We start from the raw sequence: 23265 nt of genomic DNA, 5'->3' as shown, positions 1-23265 counted from the left end.
CCCCAACTGTTATCATTTTAGAAAACAATACCTTATTTTTTTTCATTTTTGAGTCACCTCTGTGTTTTGATAGTCAATGATATTTTTTAGCTTGACTGTTTTTTTAAATTAAGTATATTTATTTAAAAAAGAAACTTCATATCAGCACTGTGAATGGAAAATCATTAAACGAAGTTTTTGGCCTCCAATCTGCTAAGAAGCCATCTCCGTTGTGATGGAGTAAAATGATTTTTATTTTTATTTTTTATTTTATTTTATTTTTAGAAGAGTAGAATGATTTTTAGAAGGTTCTTCTCCTAGTCTGTGGCTGCCTCTGGACTCTCTCTATCCCTCTCCCCTTGCTTTTTATGAACAAAAAAGTGGCTTTTAAAATTTAATTGTTGGCCAGGCTGCTTACTCCCTTCCCAGGTAGGAGGTACATCTAGTGATGCCACTCTTCGAAGAACACTGGTTTGGAACAGCTTTCCACTGTGACTTCTGTGGCAGCTAAGATTTCATGTGTCACATACCTTCATAGGGAACCCAGAGTTATGGGCAGTTCTCAGTGGTCTAGCAGAAATCCCACCCCCATTTCTAATGCAGGTAAATGGGAAGACATTATAGTAATAAACCTGAATTCCTTCTAGCTTAGTTTAAAAAGTAAGTAATTCACCAGTTTGGGTACTTGAGTCATTACCGGTCACAAAACCAAGCTCAAAGATACAGAGAATAGATCCGTGATTGCCAGAGGCAGGGGTGAGGCATGGGCAAAATGGATGAAAAGAGTCAAAAGGTAAAAAATTCCAGTTATAAAATAAATAAGTCATGGGGATATAATGTACAGTGTGGTGACTATAGTTAATACTATTTTATTGTGTATTTGAAAGTTGCTAAGAGAGGAAATCTTAAAAGTTTTCATCACAAGAAAAAAAAATTCTGTAACCATGTGTGGTAACAGATATTAACTAGACTTTAATTTCTCAATATGTGGTGACCATTTCTCAATATCATTTCTCAATATGTATAAATAATCAAATCATTGTCTCATATGCCTGAAACTAATATAATATTGTATGTCAACTATACCTCAATAAAAAAATACTTGAAAAACTCAAAAAAGTAATATTTTTATTTTGAATGCTACTATTTGAAATATTTGATTATTCTTAATTTCTATTTTGAACTTTAACCACTTCAGTAATATATTTTTGTGGTTTAACTTTTAATTCCATTTGAATAATCCTATTTAGTGGATATATCTGTAGCAAGTTAAACATATTTAAAAATAGATTGACTTTAAAATTATAAAAGTAATACAACTACATGATAGTATAGAAAAGAAAAGAAAAAAAAATCACTCAAAATCTCATCCTCTTGTCACATTCACTCTTATGATTTTGGTGTATTACTTGCTCATCTTTTTTTTAATACGCATTTTAAATATATTTTAACATTGTTATAATGATGTACATATAGTTTTAAAATCTTGGCTTTTTTCACTTTTTATAAGCCTATAAACATGAAGTCATTTTGCTCCATAATTCTTTAATATATTTCTAATGTATTTCTTAGTGATAGATTAATATTTTACTGAATGGCTATTTGATAAATAACTCAATTGCTTTCTAATTGGTATATATTTAGGTAACATTAACTTTTTACCATTGTAAATAACATTATAATAATAATAATTATTATTTTTGAAATAATAACAATTTTTGTGTTTCTACTATAGTTTTGATTATTTCTCCAGGGTGGATTTCCAGAAGTGGGGTTTCTGGATCAGAGGAGAAATAAAGAAACCAGCATTATTGATAATAATAATAATAATAATAATAATAATGGCTGACATTTATTGAACATGTGTACTATTCCCAGGCAGTGTTTAAGTACTTTATATATATTATCTAATTTAATTATCATAACAGTGTTTGAGGTAGGTACTATATATATGTAGAAATTAGGCACTGAGAAGTTAAGTAATTTACCCAAAGTCTCTTGTAGCTCATAGGTGGTGAAACTAGAATTTGAAACTGGGATTCTGATTTAGAGCTATCTGTCTGCAAACCCTATGCTATCAGTTTAAACTCCACGAATCTCATAATTTGGGCAAGGATGTGTGGATAGCATTGTTAGGGGACCAGTGCCTGGTCTTCTCACGTTGCTCAGTAGGACTTGGAGTTTCTCATTTGACTCTGACAGTTGTGTCCCTGTGATATGTGGTATTGTTGTTGAAAACTCTATGCTGGAAATCTTGCTAGGTAGATCTTATAATTGTCTAAGGAAGTCCTACAGTTAAAAAAATTTGGGGTCAAAAGTCAGAGCAGGTGGTGACTCACAAACAGCCATTCTCATCCACTCCCCTTCTTTGCTGGCAGAATCTCTGTCCCATTACAGAGAATCTCTAACATTTTGCCTGTTAGCTCATGAAAGGCTTGCATAGAATTTACAGTGGCATTAACATAGCCATTTGCAAAAATGATTTAGGTTTTATTTTACTTTACAGTACCAAAGGCTTAATATTAGGATAAATATGTAGTGATGTGTATGTGTTTGAACAATTTCTCTTTATACTGAAGCACTTTTTTTAGAATTAAAATAATTTCCGAATATGTAAACAGTTGTTAATTTTAAGGCGCAAAATATTATTTTTTCATTTGTTTATAATATTGAGTTGGTACGTTTAGTTTGAGTAGATGATGGTCTTCTGTTTCCATTCTAGAAGGCTGCTTCATACGTTGTTCTCTTAGTCAACCTTAAGTTAAGCGCAGGCTTTGGTGATGGCTAGTTATAATCTATTTTTAATATGAATCTTCAAAGGTAAAGTTTAAATAAACAAAGGAAGCCATCATTTAAAACATAGTTAATGGTGCTACAGTACCTTTTATAGCTTTCGTTTATAGTTATAGGTCCTCCCTATAAAGCACTTTAAGTAAGTATTCATATAGAGAAAAATTATGCATATTGATTAATTGATATTCTTTCAATAAAGTTGAAGTCTGTGCTATGAAAAGCTGTGCTTAAAAAGTGAAGATATAATAACTTACCTGAAAAACAAATCTATAAAGTTTGATCACTTGGTCTTTCTGGAGAATATTTTTTTCCCCCCTTTCTCTGTTTAATGAGACTAGGACTCAATTTAATGGAGCTTTAGCTGCCTCCAACTTGTCTAGAATGAGGGAAGGTTTTGGTAGTTGAGTCTGTTAAAAATGAGACCTACTTTCCTCCATTCCTAGAAGAGAAGGGAGTTCTTGTCTGTTACTGGGCACAGGGCTCCTGATGGTAAGTTGGGCTACTACAAATAATTATGTAAAATGTTCATTGTACAATGATACCAGATAGAGAGATACCATTTCTAATGTAAAAAAGAACTGTCTGCTCCCCAAGCTAGGCATAATCACTTGGAAAGGGTGCCTTTTTCTAATTGGTACAAAGTGAAAATCACCATAGCAGTAGTCTGTATTTCTGAGACTCACATTCTTTACCATACTGTCCATCATTATTGCCCTCCTTGTTCTGGTCCAGGGTCGAGCTGCTGACAGATAATCTATGTGTCTTAGTTGCTAAACCAAAGACCAGTTATCCATTGCACATTATGTCAGCAAACCTTATGACTTCCCTAGAGAAGTGAACACTTACTTGCGTTTGCTTTTCAACATGAATATTCCAAGTTTTAGTCATTATAACTGTGAGTGGGGATTTAATGGTCTGTAGGAATAAATCTTAAATACTTCAAATTGTAATTTTAATAGGACAGTCTATATTTAGCACTACTCTTGGACAGTAAAATTCTTCATCTAAAAACATTTAAGGGGTGCCTGGGTGGCTCAGTGGTTACACATCTGACTCTTGATTTCAGCTCAGGTCATGATCTTGGGGTCCTGGGATCCAGCTCCCTGCTCAGAGGGAAGTCTGCTTGTTTCCGTCTCCCTCTGCCCCCTCCCTACTCTGTATCTCTCTTAAATAAATAAATAAATCTTAAAAAACAAAACAAAACAAAACCATTTAAAAATTATTCTTTTAGTTATAGAATTGCCATTAGGGCAAAAACTGTTTTATTCTGGTAAGTATATACCATTTCTTTTTAATCTAGTAAGTGCTTTCAAATCTCTTTTTAATTAAATAAATTAGCTTTCAGTTTAATTAGTCACTGGACATTTTCTGGTCAAATAAGTTTTGTACTGGCACTTGTATTTTCTGGAAATTGAGACGTAGTCAGATTTTTTGTCATACTGTTTACCTTTTTGCTCTCTAGAAAAATGAGGTGAATTAGATATAACAATTGGTTTGCATAGGTATATGGTAAATATGACTAACCCAGAATTTGGGGTTAAGAAGTTTCTGCTTCTCTTTTATTTAAACACTTAGAGGTTTTCTACTTTTCCGTTTAGAAAGAAGATACATTTTCTCTTTAGATAGGCCTGGCAGGAATCTTGAATTGTCATATAATCCAAATATGGTGCCTAAGGCTTCACAGCTACATGAATACTCTATTTTTAAAGACTTTCATCAAGGAGAGTCCATACTGTCCCCGGATAATTTTTTTTTTCTATAGTCTTTTCTTCCAGGAAATCCATCCTTATATATGAACTAGTTCCCTTTGGTTTAAACCTATTTCTCTTAGTTTGGCCTCAACAGATATATTAGGATTAGGTTGTTACCATTTGTAACTCAATAAGATTATGGTATTCAAAAATCTTCCTCCCCTCATATTAAATAAGTGCATCAAATTTATAGGAGAAGCACTCGTCTCAAAGAAAGGAGACACAAGGTAATTTTACCAAAGAAAGAATAGTTTCCAGATGATCAATAATAGCTCCTCTTTATAATGAGCTGTTTTGGCAATAAAGGAAATGTCCTCTTCAAGTTTTACAGATTGGTTAGTTTTGTCTTTTATGTCCATTGTCAGATGCTTAGGCCATAGGTGGAATAAATTCTAGCTGGACATTTACATGGTATATTATTTGGGAGGTTTTGGTTACAAATGACAGAAAACTCCAGTGGAAGCAGTTTAAACACTAGGGACATTTATTATCTCACTTAACAAAAGGCCCGGAAGTGTGGGTATTTCCAAAGTTGGTTGATCAAGCAGTTCAATGACTTCACGTCTTTATATAACTATATCCAGAGACATAAAAAAAGAAATTGTACCTGTCCTGTGTTCTTAAAGACCAAGGAAACCTTTCTAGAAACACCCCTACATCTCCTAGGCCAGAATTGTGTCCATGCCTAAACCAATGACTTGGCCATGGGAATTACATCACCATGATGAACTCTGACCCAACATAATTCACCTTGGTCTGGGGAGGAGCCCAGCCTTCTCTGGAGGTCATGACAGCTTAGAAAGGGGAACAAGGCTAGAGTTTTGTTAGCTAGGAAGAAGGGGAAGTGGGAACAGTTGTTGGGTAGGCCACACAGTTGGGAAGGGGGTTCAGAGAAGGTGGCCTGGAACATTCCTTGTCTGCACATTAGCAAACTCATTGGAGACCGTTGCTGTAAAGTATATAACACTGACGTGAGGAAAAAAGAAAGCTTTAGAAGACTTTAGAAAACGGCAAAGCATCTTAGTTTTGGATTGGCTTAGAGGTGACTTTGCCTGGGAGCTGAGGTGTAAATTTGGTATTTAAGGGCCCCAACAAGTCTTAAGAAACTATTAGGTAGTTTTCTAACTCAGATTTTCTCTCTGTTCTGTGTAAGCTAGCAACAAAGAGTGGCCTGAGTGTCTGGAGAACAGCAAGGTGCTTTTTGCTCTAATATATGACTGTGTGTTCAATACAGGTAGCGCTGCTGATGAATGGGGAGGTATCCTAGCAGTTTTTTTGTGGGCTATCCATTTCTCTTTTGCTACCTTCCTGTTTTAGACAACGAATTTGTTCAAATTCAGTAGGATTTTTGTCTCCTAATTATTAGTTATCTTAAGTTTTGTTATTTTGTTTTAAAATATTCTGATCTACTTCAGGCCTGAGGGAAAAGATTCCTGGGAGGGTCAGAATTTTTGTACACATTTTAGAGGGGGATGGCTTGGCAGTGGTCTGGGCTCCAGTGAGAGGGGAGGGCATTAGTCTTCTGATTTTTCTGTAGGCTGAATTGGAGTAAATTCTGTGTGTGAGGATGGAGTAGTCATCCTGCTGCTGCTGCTATAAATTGATTACAGTGAGGCCATCTTTTCATTATATTTTCCTAACTGTTGATTACCAGTCTATAGAAATGCTGCCTGATGAAACTTCCTATTTAGTTTTAGTGGCTTTTCTGGTGATTCATTCTCTCTACTTTTTTTTTTATTTTAAGAGATATGCAATCATATTACCTACAAATAATGTAATTTTGTTTCCTGCTTTCTAAGTAGTTATATTTTATGTTTTTGTTTCCTGCCTCCTTGCATTAACTAGAACAGAATAATGTTCTGTAATACACACGACAGTGAGTATTATGTTCCTATATTTGGGATTATTTAAAAAGTTTGAGATCAGAGAAATGTGAAATGGCTTCAGTTTGTGGATAATAAGGCTAAAGTATCTTTACTGATATAATGAAAGATGAAATCCAAAGGTAAAGTAAGAGTCAAAGAAGAAAGGATATTCAAGGTATGGTAATCAAGAGAATGACTGATCACGAGGATGGACTAGAACTTGGTGTAGATGTGATGCTGAAAATTAGTGTGCATTGATTACCTGAAGGGGAGAACACTGTCTTTTCTACTTTGGGGAAAAATTATCATCAGTAGATCCATCTCATGGGAATGTCCCAGAAAGCATTAGTCTAAACAGTAAGTACAGTATCTAACCATATAGAATACTGATTCTGCAGGTTATGAAGACCTAGCAAGATACACACAGGAATGTCTTCCCCTGGTTCTAGAGGAGTGGGAACTCTGGAGCCATCTTGCCCTTGCACTGCTGCTGGTTTTGGTGAAGGTTGTCCTTATTTTCTCTGGGATTTCCTCTGCAGAAAATCCTTGCCCTGTTTCTATTACCTGTCTTGTAAGGAAACTGCAGCTGCTTACACAAGGTTCTCATCCTGAGTGGGGTTAGGTAGTGTTAGTGTACAGAGACAAAATCTTAGGTAAGATCCCTCAAATTGCCCATAAAGAAGAGTGTGTGCTTTTCACCTCTTATTCTGTAGAGTTATATGTAATTATAAATGTATAACTACATATCCAAAGTAATGTATAGTACAGAATAAAGTATATGCATATAAAATAGAGTTTTACAGTGTTTTAAATGATAAGAGTATCTTGAGTTTGTGTAAATTTGTGAATGGTACTGTTTCACTGTACCTTCTGAAAGATAACAGAATAAGAAATTGATGAATATTTTGAGATTTTTCAGATGATGACAAGAACTTTTCTTCTTTTAAAGAGAGCATATTGTATATTTCTATGTGTGATCACTTTGAGAAAATTTAGTTTGTTAAAGATACAAAGCAGTATATAAACATGTGGCTTTTGGAGTTGGGAGTAAGATTAATTTATCCTGATTATTTTTAAAGTCAATTTTAGAAGGATAATTATAATGCCATATTGAGTGCTTTATTTTTAATCTAAGTGCCAGCCATATCTTTGACACCAGATGGGAATATGGAGATGGGCACTTAGCCCGGTAATTTATGCTCGTAAATACATACAAAAAGTTTACACTTGCTGTTTCTTTCTTGCCTATGGCTTGAGATGCTGGGGGATTTTATCCTCCAATGATTTCAGAAGAGAGACCCACCGAGGATTCTGACCATTCCCATTTTTCTGACATCCCTCCTGAGTACCTGATAAGGTACCTGTAGGTCTAGACTATTTTGGTAACTGTCTAGCCATGGGTTTGTCTAAGAGCGAGTCTCTCTGAGCAGCAAAGAATTCTTGGAAAAGAAGCTTGTATTTTTATTTTTATTTTTTTAAGATTTTATTTATTTATTTGACAGAGAGAGACATAGCGAGAGAGGGAACACAAGCAGGGGGAGGGGGAGAGGGAGAAGCAGACTCCCCGCCGAGCAGGGAGCCTGATGTGGGACTTGATCCCGGGACTCCAGGATCATGACCTGAGCCGAAGGCAGTCGCTTAACCGACTGAGCCACCCAGGCGCCCCAAGAAGCTTGTATTTTTAATGCCATGTACAGGATCCAAGTGGTTGCTGCTAAAGAAGCACACGGGTACAGAACTGAGAACATGACAGCAGCCAGAGACATTCTCTGCACCTTCCTGTTAGAGCCACACGGAGATGGAAATTGTTTATCCCCAAAGGATTATGTAATGCAAACAGTTTTAGACATGAAAGAGTACAGGCAGGCATGTACTTTGGAAATACTGCTTAAGAGGGACTTTTCCGATGAAGAGGACAGCTAGTTTTTTTTTTTTCTCTCTCTCTCTCTCTCTCTCAAAAATAGGATAATAGTGGAAGTGCCCAAATGATGTTCCCAGTTTACCAGAGAGAAGCTCTCATCCCCAGCCTTTGTGGTGACTTTATGTTATGGGGATTAGGACATCCACTTCCTTCAGTTTTAAAAATTTACCATTGTTAAGATATTATTATCTGATACACAGTCTATATTCAAATTTTGCCTATTGTCCCAACTGTTTTTAAAAAGAGCTGAGGTATGATTGGCATAAAAGAAACTGCATATATTTAATATATGTGATTTGATCAGTTTTGCATATATTTGTGAAACCATCACCACCATCAAGATAATGAACATATCCAACACTGTTTAAAGTCTCTTTATGCCCTTTGGTAATACCTTTCTTCTGTCTTCCTCTAGTCCCCCCCTCCATCCCTAGGCAACCATTAATCTGCTTTCTGTCCTTATAGACTTAGTTTGCATCTTGTAACATTTTTATATACATGGAGATGTACAGCATGCACTTCTTTTTTGTTTTCTGGCTTTTTTCCCCACTCAGCATAATCATTTTGAAATTCATCAATGTTGTTGCATCTATCAATAGTAGATTCGTTTTTATCACTTACTATTATATTGTATGGATATACCAAAATTTGTTTATCCGTTGCCTTATTGTTGGACATTTGAGTTGCTTTCAGTTTTTGACTCTGAACATTCATGTATAAGTCTTTGTATGGACATAGGCATTTCTCTTGGGCAAATACCTAGGAGTAGAATTGTTAGATAATATGCTAGGTGTAGGTTAAGTTTTTAAAAAATTGCTAATCTATTTTCCAAAGTGGTTGTATTGTTTTACATTTCCATCAGTGATGTATGAGGGTTCTAGTTGTTCCACATCCTTGCCAGTCTTTTTTATTTTAATCATTCTAGTAGTTATGAAGTGTTTTTTTTAAAGATTTTATTTATTATTTATTTTTTTAAAGATTTTATTTATTTATTTGACAGAGAGAGACACAGCGAGAGAGGGAACACAAGCAGGGGGAGTGGGAGAGGGAGAGAAGCAGGCTCCCCTCTGAGCAGGGAGGCCAATGTGGGGCTCAATCCCAGGACCCTGGGATCATGACCTGAGCCGAAGGCAGACGCTTAACAACTGAGCCACCCAGGCGCCCCCTGTGTCCCTCTTTATATTCATACCACCACCATGCTAATTCAGCCTTTCATCGCTTCCTGCTTGGACTGTGACGGTGGCTTCTTAACCGATCACTTAGTTTCTAGTCTCTCTTCTGTCCAGCCCACTCACTGATATCTCTGATATATCAGTCTTCTCAGCTCACTGGGTTATACATTGTTTCTTTTTTAAAAGTCTGTAATTTATACCAACCATGATTTATTTCTTTGAAAAAAAATATTTTTGGGTTCTTCTAATTCATCCCTGACTACTCTACCTTATTCAACCTTATCTTCTGTGGCTCCTTTACACAAAAGTCTGCACTACAGCAAAAATGGTCTGTTATTCCCTGAATGCCCGACGGATACATATGTCCACTGCCGCTCCTTTGTCAGCTCTGTTCCGTTCTCTGAGAGTTCTTATTCCTCTTCTCATACCTGGTGTCTTGTCCTAATTTCAAGGCTCCCCTCAATTTCTAGCTCTTTCATGAGTTCTTGCTTGGTCGTGTCAGCTTTAAGTAATCATTCCCTCCTCTGAACTTATTGTCTGTCACGGGCAAATGAACATTTTATGTTATTTTTCATTTTTTAAGGTACTTTTTCTCTCCAGCCAGAGTCCAGCTTCCTTGAGTTTCAAGCCTCTGATGAGTTCCTGTGGTGTGCCTGCACTGTCCCAGATGCTTGTGTTTTAATAACAATGCTTTACAGTAATTCTAGAACGAATAATGCCTAACAAATGAAAAGGAAACACCAAGTTGTGTGACTGCATTTTCTGTGTCTTGTATGTGTTGGAAACCAAAGGGCTCTGCTCATTCTGGCTTTTGAGTGTCTGCAGCATATCAGGTGCTTGCACTGATTCTTTCTCGCTGAGTCCTCATGGTTTTTTTGAGGCAGTTGTTACCCCATTTTACAGTTGTGGGTACTGAAGCTCAGACTTCTGTGTGCCCAGGCTTACACAACTGCTAAGTGGCAGAGCTGGGATTAAAATATTTCCCATGTCTGTCTGATTCTAAAGTCCTCTTCTTCTCTGTACCACACTGTCTTTTTGCAAGGATGGCTTGGCAAGGCATTCATATGGGGGTCATCTCTGAGGTATCTAACATTTTAGATTATCTGTGATAAATGTTTCAAGTTTATGGGAATGGAATCAAGTTGAGGAGATAAAGTAATTTATTTATACTATTCACTTGTATTTATTCTCTTTATTTCTTTCATCAACTCTCATGGCTTATGAAGTGTATAGTCCACCCAGAAGTCCTTTAAATAATGACCAAGGAAAACACAAATTAAATATGGAGAATTCTGCAGGATAGTCTAGGCAAGTGATTTCCATGTGTTTGACAGGTAACTATTTCTGGTTGTAAGGTAGGAATTTGGGGAATTGAGGCTGGCTCCTTAGAGGAAGCTAGGCAACATTTTCAGATTTACCTCAATGTACCCTTTAAAAGGTGGCTCAGTTATTTGGTTAGTAGTGTTATTGGTTATAGGACACTAGTCATGCCTCAATTTTTAAATGTAAGTACAAAAGAACACGTCCTAGAGCTCAATTGAAAAATCTATAGCTTCCCTCCCAAAAGCATCATGCAAAGTAATATTATATGTAGTATTTAGTGAGTGTCAGAGAGTGGGGAAATGTAAATGAACAATTTCAGCTGCCTGGGGGTGGAAACAGTGATTCATAGACTTAAGATTTGGAATTCAGGGTGCCTGGGTGGCTCAGTTGGTTAAGCACTGATTTCCGCTCAGGTCACGATCTCTCAGGGTCGTGAGATCAACCACCCCCGCCCCCCCCCCACCGCCTCGGGCTCCATGCTGGGTGTGGAGCTTAAGATTCTCTCTCTCCCTCTTTTCTGCCCCAGCCCCCCACCCCTCCTTTCCCCCCCGCAAGAAAGATTTGGAACTCAAACATTTTTGGTTTATATTCAAAGAAGAGAGGCATCAAATAAGTTGTATGAATGGAAAACAGCTTATTGATAGTGTGGGAATACTTTTGAAAGGAATAGAAATCATCAACCTTATTTTATTTTATATAATGTCATCAAAATATACTAGTTTCCTCTATGCTAATCATTGAGTTGAAGGAATGGCATTTTTAGAAAACGTCCAACATGAAGCAGTTTATAGAATTCTCATGTACAAAAGGGACATTTTCTACTTTGGGGAGCTTTATGAATCATATTGAAAACCATAATAACTCACTTCTTAGCAGGTAACACCATTAGCTACCTCTTTCTCAGCTCAACCAACCACGGGAAACAGAAGTTGCTTTGTGGTTTTTTTCACCCGTATAATTACACTAATCATCATTTCAGAGAAAGATGAGGTCTCAGATGAGAACATGGTATTTCCTTGGCAGTACTGAATCTGAGTTGAAAAACACTTTGACTTTCCTGAAATTGGGTAGAAGTTATGGGTAGGGATGTTTAGGCTAGCATCATGCTTGTTTTTATCCCTCCGTTCTTGTTCGTCTATGTTCGGATATACCGTACCCCCTCAGTGTTTTATACAGCGTGGGTACCCCATAAATATTTCTTAAATTAATCATTCAGTATTTGTCTTTTTGTGACTGGCTTATTTCATTTAGCAAAATGTTCTCAAAATTCATCCATGTTGTAGAATGCAATAAGATTTCCTTCCTTTTTATAAAAAAGATTTTACTTATTTATTTAAGAGAGAGAGAAGCAGAGAGAGAGAGAGAGAGAGAGCACAAGCAGGGTGGTGGGCAGAGGGAGAGGGAGAAGCAGACTCCCCACTGAGCAGGGAGCCCATGCAGGCTCAATCCCGGGACCTTGAGATCATGACCTGAGCTGAAGGCAGATGTTAACCGACTGAGCCACCCAGGCGCCCCAAATTCCTTCTGTTTTAAGGTTGAATAATATTCTATTGTATGTACGTACCACATTTTGTTTATCCATTCATCTGGCAATGGATATCTGGGTTGCTTCCATCTCTTTGCTATTGTGAATAATGCTGCTATGAACATAGATGTGTGAATATTTCTTCAAGATCTTGCTTTCAGTTCTTTTGGATATATACCTAGAAGTGAGATGGCTGGATCATATGGTAGTTCTATTTTTAATTTTTTGAGGAACTGCCATGCTATTTTCCATAGTGGTTGCCCCATTTTACACTCCTACAACAGTGCACAAGGGTTCCTTCTTCTCTACATACTTGACAAAACTATTATTTTCTGTTTCTTAAATAGTAGCCATCCTAATGGGTGTGATTTTGATTTGCATTTCTCTAATGATTAACGATGTTGAGTATATTTTCATATCCTTATTGGCCATTGGTATATCATCTTTAGAGAAATGTCTGTTCAAGTCTTCTGCCCATTTTTTAACCAGGTTATTTGTTTTTTTTGGGTTTTTTTTGTTGTTGTTGTTGAGTTTTAGCAGTTTTTATGTTCTAGATATTAACCCCTTGTCAGATATGATTTGCAAATATTTTCTCTCATATTTCTAAAAATATTTTTGCAACTTTTATACTGATATAATTTCAAACTTACAGAAAAGTTACAAGACTAGTACAAGGAGCTCCCATATACCCTTTCTTCAGAGTTAGTATTTTTTTTAAGGAGCACCTGGATTTCTTGACATTTTGACATTTTGTTGAGTCCTTTAAACAGAACAAATGACTTGCAGCTGTGGGAGATGTAAAAGTATAAACATGGTCCCTGTCTGAATATGCAAAACAAATAAGGATGTTTATAAAGCAACCACTACAGATGAGAATAATACAAATAAGAACAAAAGTGAGAGGGGGCCAAAAGTAAGAATAATTTGAATTATTAGAATTGGAGACGTGGCCCAGTGTTTCTCAACACGGGATGATTTTTTTTTTCCCTAGAGAATTTTTTTTTTTTTTGAAGATTTTAGATTTAAAGGTTTTATTTATTTATTTTAGAGAGAGAGAGTGCCTGCGCACGCACGCACACGTGAACCAGCAGGGGGAGGAGCAGAAGGGGAGGGAGAGGGAGGGGGAAAGAATCTCAGGCTGACTCTGTGCTCCTCATGAGCCCAACACAGGGCTTGATCTCATGACCCGAGATCACGACCCAAGATCATGACCTGAGCCGAAACCAAGAGCTGACTGAGTTGACAGACAGAGCTACCCAGGTGCCCCCACCTAGAGGACTTTTTGCAATGTTTGGAGACATACTGGTTGTCACAACTGCAGGGGGCATGGGAGAAGTGATATTACTGGTGTACAGTGTGTAGAAACCAAAGATACTGCTAAACATCCTACAATGCACAGGACATTCCCCCTTACAACAAAGAAGTTTCCAGCCTAAATGTCAGTAGTGCCAGGGCAGAGAAACCATGCCATATCCTTGGGAAGCAGACTTTGCTGAAAACCTGTCTTGAGGACTTTAAAGGCTCTGGGCCCAGAAACTCTCTCAAACACATCCAAACACTTGAATAACACAATGAAGACTCTGCCTGGTAAAATAATAAGGTGTGAAAAAATATTTTCTTCTCTTTTTTGTGCATAACCCACAATAAGAGGGCTTAGTTGCTGTGCTTACTATACATTTTCTGCAGCAAACAATCTAAAAATGCTTTGCCTGGCTTGATTCTATATTGCAGTCACTTACAGCTAACATGTTCCTGTTATTGCATTCTTTTCTTTGCCACTTTCAGCTGTAAAAAAATACGTAAACTCGGAAAAAAGCGAACAGTACTATACAAAAGATCCTGAAGCTTAGAGAAAGCAAGCAGAGGTGTTGGGGGAATGTGCTTTAGATGGCTTCTTTTCAATCCTTGGTTCACTGCAAAGAAGCTAGGTGTCAGTTCTGTTTTATCACTAAGTCCAGTAAGCTGGGAAGAGAATAAAAATAGCATGGACTTTGACCTCCTGTAGGGCTGGATATGAATCCAGGTTCATTCATTACTAGCTGTCTGACCTTGGGCAAGTAAATTATATACTCTGAACTCAGTATTTTTTTTTTTTTAAAGATTTTATCCATTTTTTGACAGAGAGAGACACAGCGAGAGAGGGAACACAAGCAGGGAGAGTGGGAGAGGGAGAAGCAGGCTCCCCACCGAGCAGGGAGCCCGATGCGGGGCTCGATCCCAGGACCCTGGGATCATGACCCGAGCCGAAGGCAGACGCTCAACGACTGAGTCACCAGGCGCCCCTCTGAACTCAGTATTGCCTTCTCTGCCAGGGGGATAATATCTGCTTCACTGAGTGGTGAAGGGCAACGGAGGACAGTGGCTAAGGCTGTGGACTCTCACACCTGATTGCCTGGCTTCAGATCTTCACTCAGCTACTTCTAGTTGTGTGCCCTTTGGTAAATTTCTCAACCTTTTCTAGACCTCAATTTCTTCATATGAAAAATGAGAATAATTGTATTAGTATTTACCTTGTAGGACGGTTTTGACATTAAATGAATTAATAAATGTAAAACACTTAAAGTGATGCCTGGCACATAGTAGGCACAATAAATGTTAGCTGTTTCGAGGGTTAATTTGAAATAAAGGATATAGAGAACCCTGTAGTGTCTAGCAAAAGAAGGTGCTTGATAACTGGTTTTTCAAAATTTAAATTTTAGTAGCTGACAGTTCATTATAATATAATGCCATCATACCAAAATTTCATTAGCCCCTGAAGTGAAATTAGTAGGGATTTGGTCTTAAGAAATCTTCAGGATACAAAAAGAAAAATGGTCTTTCTTTTGCTTCTTACTTGTACTTGGCAAAGTCTCCTTTGGACCCAGGTTCAAAAATGTGCTTAAAAGAATTGCAGGCCTAGCCAGACTTCTGTGGAATTATAAGGGGACAATTAGAACAGCCACCTGAGTGTGTGGAGTGGTGAGGGATGTTTGGGTTGGAAAGAGCTGTTTTTCTAGCCCAGCTTTCATGAAAGCCCCGTTGGTAGGAGGAAGTAGAGAAATAGGAGGAAAAGTTTGATTGTTTTTGAACTCCCTGTTTATCCTTGGGTTGTGGGTGTTTCAGGTGAAGGGCTCCTCTCCTTGACAGTGTAGGGGGTTTAGACTCACTCAAAGGTCATTTACGGTGGAACCAAATATCCTGCTATACCAGTCCCCTGCTAGATATTGGGTTGTAGACATATTTATAGAGCGGACATGGTCCAGCCCTTTTTTAAAATATGAGAATATGTTATCTCATTGTAAAATAAAGTGTATGTAAAGGGTTTTGCCTGGCACTGTAGTGCTTTATTAAGAGTTAGCTGTCATCATCATCATCCTTACTCTTAAACTTATGTTTTAGTTTAGTTAAGAAACTATTAATACTTATTAATATTAGTAAGTAAGGAACTATTAATATTTATTCAGCAATTCTGTTTCCCTTTTTTAATTCTTTATGGCATACACACATTCAAAAAAGTGAATGTCATAATTCTACAGCTTGATGAATTTTCACAAACTAAACACACACGTGCCTTCAACACCTAACTCAAGAAACAGAATATTACCAGTACCCCGGAAGCCCTGCTCATGTTCCCTTCTTGCCATTATCCTTTAGTTTTTAGGAAAAAAATTGTTTTTCTCTTTAGTGACATTCAGAGCTACTCATGCATGGCTTTATGTAAACTCTTAATAGCTGTGGCTGACAGTTATATCTGGCCTCATTACATGCTTTTATTTTCTTATGGTTTAAAAAGCACATCTCCTGGAAAGGCATTTTAGTCCTGCAGGCTGTTGCATTTGGACACAGATAGGCTGAATGATCTTGTAGATCGTCCTCTGCAAATAAGTGATGTGTTCTTTGCTTTTATTTGTCCATACTATAGAAGTCCATTGAAACCAAAAAGTTGTCCATTGTACTAAAAGAAAAGGAAATTGGCTCAGCTGCACAGACCTCTTAGATGTCTTCTCTAAAAGCATTCCACACTCAAAAGAGCTCAAGGCACATGAAAGAAATCCTATGGTGGAGGAAGACAGCACAATGCTGGGTGCACTTGTGGGCGCTCATCTCCTGCCATCGAACAAGGTGATAAGGCTGAAGGACTGGCTACTTCTGGAAGTAATGGACTTCAGTGTGTTTCTTTTGCTTTTGTCTGGACGTATTTAGAAAACCATGGGGAATTTTTCAGAAGGCAGCTTCCCAGAGGAAGAATAAAAATTGGGGGGTTGAGTTCGAGGCTCTTTATATCTTCTTTTTGAAATCAAAGTACCGATCACATTAACTGTGAAATCACCAGGACATTAGCGTTGCTTTGTGTGTCTTGTTTAACTTTTTTGGGCCCGGCTAATGGCTCTGCTAAAATATTATACGTGCATTTCAGAATGTCATTAGTCATTTTTGGCCATTGTTTTATTTCTTGAGATTTATTAGTTAGTTTAAAAAAATTAAGATGTAATTCACATACCATAAAATCTACCCCTTTAAAATGTGCAGGTCAAGGGGTATTAGTATGGGTATTTACCACCACTATCTCATTCAAGAGCATTTTGTTCAACCCTGAGAAGAAACCTCTTTCCATTAGCAGTCACTCTCCCCATTCTGTTTATTTAGTTTTGCCAAATAAATGTCATTAGCTATCTTTATTTCATGGAAGTCTTTCTTTTACAGGGTGTCATGACAGTTGTGTGACCTTCTACATAGAGGTTTGTCCCATCTAATGTCCAGACTAAAGTTGATTTGGGGGTGCATTTTCAGCACTACCACCAACAACACGTTGACTGAAATTGTTCTTGGACATAAAATGACATATGTTTAGTTACAATTCAGTGCATGTGAACTACAGTGTAGTTCCCACGAAACTAACTGAGCATGTTGAAGATTTCTGAATATCTGCCAAATCTGGGCTCTGTTTTATTAGTTTGATGGATTGAGAAATCAGTTCTTCTGGCTTATATGGGAAGGTTTAAGTTTGTTTCTTTAACTAGTTTTTGAAAAAAATACATAAAATGTATTTGTATTTACACTTAGTTGATTTCTGAAGGATTGGAATTGATTATTTCTACATGACTGAGATTAACTTATTTAAAGTTTAGATTAACAATTTAGATTGATATTTTTTGAATCTGTATTTTTATTATTATTTCAAAAGTAATATATGCTGATTGAAAAAAATTTTTAGTTACATAAAGCTTAGAAGAGTTGTTAAGTACAAAAAGAGAGTTGTCATTCTGCCTCTCACTTTATAGAGTTTACACTTAAACTATTTTTATGCCTAATCATATAACCTGCTTAATTTTTACTTAACTTTTAAATATACTATAGCAATGCTTATTTATTGAATTGTGTTGTTCTACGTTCTATCACTGTTTAAAGTTTCTGGAGGGTTTAAAAATTTTTTCCTTCCAAAATGGTGATTGATATATACTCTTAGTAATCTTTTGTAAAAATTACTGTGGTCTGCTGTACTCTGAAAACTATAAAACACTGATGAAAGCAATTGAAGATGACATAAAGAAATGGAAAGACATTCCATGCTCATGGATTGGAAGAACAAATATTGTTAAAATGTGTATACTACCCAAAGCAATCTATACAGTTAATGCAATCCCTATCAAATTACCACCATCATTTTTCACAGAGGTAGAACAATCTCAAAATTTGTATGGAACCACAAAAGACCCCATATAGCCAAAGCAACCTTGAAAAAGAAAAGCAAAGCTGGAGGTATCACAATTCCAGACTTCAAGTTATATTACAAAGCTGTAAAGATCAAAAAAGTATGGTATTTAAAAAAAAACACAGTATGGTACTGGCACAAAAATAGACACATAAATCAATGGAACAGAAGAGAAAACTCAGAAATGATCCCACAATTATATGGTCAACTAATCTTCAACAAAGCAGGAAAGAATAGCCAATTGGTAAAAGACAGTCTCTTCAACACATGGTGTTGGGAAAACTGGACAGTAACATGCTAAAGAATGAAACTGGAACACTTTATTACACCATACACAAAAAATAAATTTAAAATGGATGAAAGACCTAAATGTGAAACCTGAAACCATAAAAATCCTAGAAGAGAACACAGGCAGTAACCTCTTGGACATCAGCCATAGCAACTTTTTTCTAGATATATCTCCTGAGGCAAGGGAAACAAAAGTAAAAACAAACTATTGGGACTTCATCAAAATAAAAAGCTTCTGCACAGTGAAGGAAACAATCAACAATACTAAAAGGCAACCTACGGAATGGGAGAAGATATTTGCAAATTACATATCTGATAAAGAGTTAGTATCCAAAATCTATAAAGAACTTATAAAACTGAACACCCCCAAAATGAATAATCTAGTTAAAAAATGGGCAGAAGGCACGAACAGACATTTTTCCAAAGAAGGCACATAGATGGTCAATAGACACATGAAAAGATGCTCAACATCACTCATCATCAGGGAAATGCTAATCAAAACCACAGTGAGATATCACCTCACACCCGTCAGAACAGCTAAAATCAGCAACACAAGAAACAGCAAGTGTTGGTGAGGATGCAGAGAAAGGGGAACCCTCTTGTACTATTGGGGGGAATACAAACTTGTGCAGCCACTGTGGAAAGCAGTATGGCGTTCCTCAAAAAGTTGAACTACCCTATGATCTAACAATTGCACTACTAGGTATTTACCCAAAGAGTACAAAAATACTAATTCAAAGGGATACTGCACCCCAATGTTTATTTATAGCATCATTAGCTAAATCATGGGAAGAGCCCAAATGTCCATTGACTGAGGAATGGATAAAGAAGATGTAGTATGTAGACAGAATGGAATATTACTCAGCCATCAAAAAGAATGAAATTTTGCCATTTGCAATGACATGGATGGAGGTAGAGAGTATTATGCTAAGTGAAATAAATCAGAGAAAGACAAATACCATGTGAGTTCACTCATATGTGGAATTTAAGAAACAAAACAAACGAGCAAAGAGGAAAAAGAGAGAGAGAGAGAGGCAAATCATGAAACAGACTCTTAACTATAGAGAACAAACCGATGGTTACCAGAGAGGAGGTGGGTGGGGGGATGAGTTAATAGGTGATGGGAATTAATAGGTGCACTTGTTGTGACAAGCACTGGATGTTGTATGGAAGTGTTGAATCACTGTATTGTACACCAGAAACTAGTGTCGCGCTTTGTGTTAGCCAACTGGAATTTAAAGAAAAACTTAAAAAAAAAAAAAAAGAAGAGGTGGTATAGAAACACAATGGAATACTATTTAAGCCATAAAAAAGAATGAAATCTTGCCATTTGTAATGACATGGATGAAGCTAGAGAGTATAATGCTAAGTGAAATAAGTCAGTCAGAGAAAGATAAATACCATATGATTTCACTCATATGTGGAATTTAAAAAGCAAAATAAACCAGCAAAAGGAAAAAAAAAAAAAGAGAGAAACCAAGAAACAGACTGTTAACTATGGAGAACAATCTGATGGTTACCAGAGGGGTATGGGTGGGGGGATGGGTGAAATAGGTGATGGGGATTAAGGAGGGCACTTGTCCTGATGAGCACTGGGTGATGTATGGAACTGTTGAATCACTATATTGTGCACCTGAAACTAATATAACACTTCACCATATTGGAATTAGAATAATAATAATAATAAAAAGAAGACATAAAAAAATTACCATCATCTGTTCCTGGTCTAGTGGAACTTCTGAGCAACTGTGGAAATGTACATGCTTCCAAAGCTGGGTCTGTTTATCATCAAAGAAGGCCCTGAGTCCAGAACTCTTAAAGAGTCCTCCTCCCTCAGAGCAGCTTTTATCCAAATATTTTAGGACCAAATGACTTCCATCTCATCTGAATTTTTACAGGCACAAATATTTCATCATGGTGTTACAGTTGAACATGCATACTTTTCAGTGATTCTCATGAATAGGATGGTATTTATCATGTACTATGTAAAAACATTAAATAGAAGGCATCAAAAGTTTGTGGCTAACTGGATTCACTAAAAAAAAAGCCACCCCCTCACCTCAGCCCCTGATTAATTGCCTCTTTTTTTTCACTCTTCAATCCACATGGTCTCCTGGAGTTTCCCAAAGACCCTTTGTAATTATGTAGGGATGCTTGGTTAGAACTACTCTTGGGAATCAGTTATCGGACTGAAGAAATGCCTTAGAGGTAGAAGAGATGGCTCTAGCTGTAAGCTTTTTGAAGTACCAAAGAGGAATTTGGAAGAGAATCCTAAATTTGTTTTAGGTCAGAAGTATCTAGGAAGGCTGCATAATGGATGTGAACTACTATTTATAAACAAGTTGAATTCAGCTATCACCTGAGCAACTACCTAATGATGGATTTGGCATCTTTGAATGTACAATAATGTTTTCATTCTATTAGCGTAACTTGTAGCAAAATAATTTTAGGATGTATATATCTGTATCTTCATAGTATTTTTTAAATGGTTTAATACCGTTCTTATCTGCTACCCTGTTTCATTCATATATAGTATCATATACTGGAGTTATGGGGCTGTTGGACTGTGACTTGATATTGATAATGGACTGGAAAAAGTTGTAAAGAGCCAAGCAAACCATCTTCTACTATATGAATAATTAATCAACAATAAGAGTATCTTGCAGAAAATGCTGGAGTTTTAATGGATATTAGAAGATAGCACTCACTGTTGGAAGAGAAAATGGAAAAAAAAATGCCACACAGTATAAAATGAGGTTAGGTTACACTTACTCTGTATTCCTCGTAAAACAGGGAAGAATTGGTAGGCTCTGAAGTTTACCTTGTGTGTTCAACAGTCCACAAAGGGTTGGGCTTTATACTTACTAAATAGTACTTAAAACGATTGTTTTTGTTTTTTCCCCTACATGCTCTCACCCAAAGGTGAATTCATTTCCTTTCTCATGGTGCTCTTACTATGTAGTAAGCACAGATTTTGGATAAGTATTGAATTTTAGATAGATCAGTGGTCAGTTGGGTTCGTTGAAAGGAGAGTACTTCTATTTGTCCCAGATAAACCTTACCCTGAGGGAAGAACTGGGAGATTGAAGAAAAGGTGTACTGATCAACAAGTCAGAATTGGGAAGACAAAAGTGGTGATTGTTTGGGAAAGAGTATGTTATCAAGAATCCACTCTAACCAGTATATCTGGCTCTGTGGTTGTTCTGAGGGTGACTGAAAACTTTTAAGCCTTTGACACAACATGGAAGTTGTTTCTCCTATATGGAAGACTAATACTGGGGAGTATGTTTTATTTACCCAGTTCATTTTTGCTTTATCTCATCCAACAAGCATTTATAAAGTATTTGCTTACTCTTTATTAACCAGTGTGCTAGGTATTCAAAACCAGTGGTTAAGTCATTAGACTTGTGCTTAAGGGTCTTAGTATCTATGTTTTTATAGGAAAGAATTTTAAAAGTTCACTTCATAGAACATTTTGAGTGTTCTATATAATTTTAAGCTTTGTGTAAGAAATAGTAAGTGGTTATTTTATTTATGTAAAAAGAAAAACATTTATTTAAAAGTAAAATTGGTGTTTTGTAAGTAACATGTCTGAAACTAAGATTAAAAATATATTCTTTTTATAACTTAAAAATGCCCAATCTAGGGGCCCCTGGGTGGCCCAGTTGTTTAAGTGTCCGACTCTTGGTCTCAGCTCAGGTCTCGATTTCAGGGTTGTGAGTTCAAGCCCCACACTGGACTCCATGCTGGGCATGGAGCCTACTTATATTATATATATATATATATATATATATATATATAATATATAAAATAAAGAAATAAAAATACCCAAACTAAAAAACTCAAACACTATAAAAACAATGTTCAATAACAAATTAAATTCCCTTCTACTCCAGATCTTTCCTTCAACTCCACATCTCCCTCCCCAGAAACAACTATTTATCAGTTTCCTGTTTCATATTTTGAGCAATAGTTTAAGCACGCACAAACATATGTGATTCCAGTTCCCTTTTCTTTTCTTTTCTTTTTTTTTTTACTGAATCTTTTTTTTAAAATTCTTATGTTAATCCCCATACATTACATCATTAGTTTTAGATGAAGTGTTCCATGATTCATTGTTTGTGCATAACACCCAGTGCTCCATGCAGAATGTGCCCTCCTCAGTACCCACCACCAGGCTAACCCATCCTCCCACCCCCCTCCCCTCTAGAACCCTCAGTTTGTTTTTCAGAGCCCATCATCTCTCATGGTTCGTCTACCCCTCCGATTTCCCCTGCTTCATTCTTCCCTTCCTGCTACCTTCTTCTTCTTTTTTTTTCTTAACATATATTGCATTATTTGTTTCAGAGGTACAGATCTGAGATTCAACAGTCTTGCACAATTCACTCCAGTTCCCTTTTCATACAAATGGGAACATAATACATAAACTCTACTGCTCCTTGTACTTTTTCAGGTCTATTGCAGTCCTTTTAACTGGCTGCTCAGTATTCCATTGTCTGGGTGAACTGTTCATTATTTAACCATCCCTTGCCAATGAACATTTAAAATTTCCCCAGGTTTTTGCTCTTATAGACAGTTATATATAAAAATTTATCTGTTTTTTTACATATATCTTTCCCATGTGTGTTATCTTTGGGATAAATTTCTAGAAGTGAAATTCTAGAAGCTGGGTCAAAGAGTATATAGTTCCAATTTTGATAGATACCGTCAAAGGAGGTTCATGCGGGTTGACCAATTTATACCATTAGTGCTAGATCAGAATACCTGAATCCCCACATTCTTGCCAGAACACTGCACTTTAAAACTTTTTGACCTTTGCCTGTTGGCTAGGTGAAAATGTTATCTCATTTTAACTTTTCTTTCTTTATGACTAAAGTTGAACATCTTCTTATGGATTAAAAGCCATTTGTTAGTATTTGTTTTGTGAACTTCTGGTTTCATGTCATTTGCCTTTTT

General features: G+C 36.6%; 1 protein-coding gene across 1 annotated transcript in view; it reads left to right on the top strand.

The window, feature by feature from the left end:
* Positions 1–23265, top strand: part of PPM1L (protein phosphatase, Mg2+/Mn2+ dependent 1L) — a 293781-nt gene that overhangs the window by 6238 nt on the left and 264278 nt on the right. The gene's annotated exons all lie outside the window — the stretch shown is intronic.

Source organism: Neomonachus schauinslandi, chromosome 1, assembly GCF_002201575.2.
Source record: "Neomonachus schauinslandi chromosome 1, ASM220157v2, whole genome shotgun sequence".
Taxonomy (NCBI): domain Eukaryota; kingdom Metazoa; phylum Chordata; class Mammalia; order Carnivora; family Phocidae; genus Neomonachus; species Neomonachus schauinslandi.
This window is presented reverse-complemented; position numbering and strand designations above follow the sequence as displayed.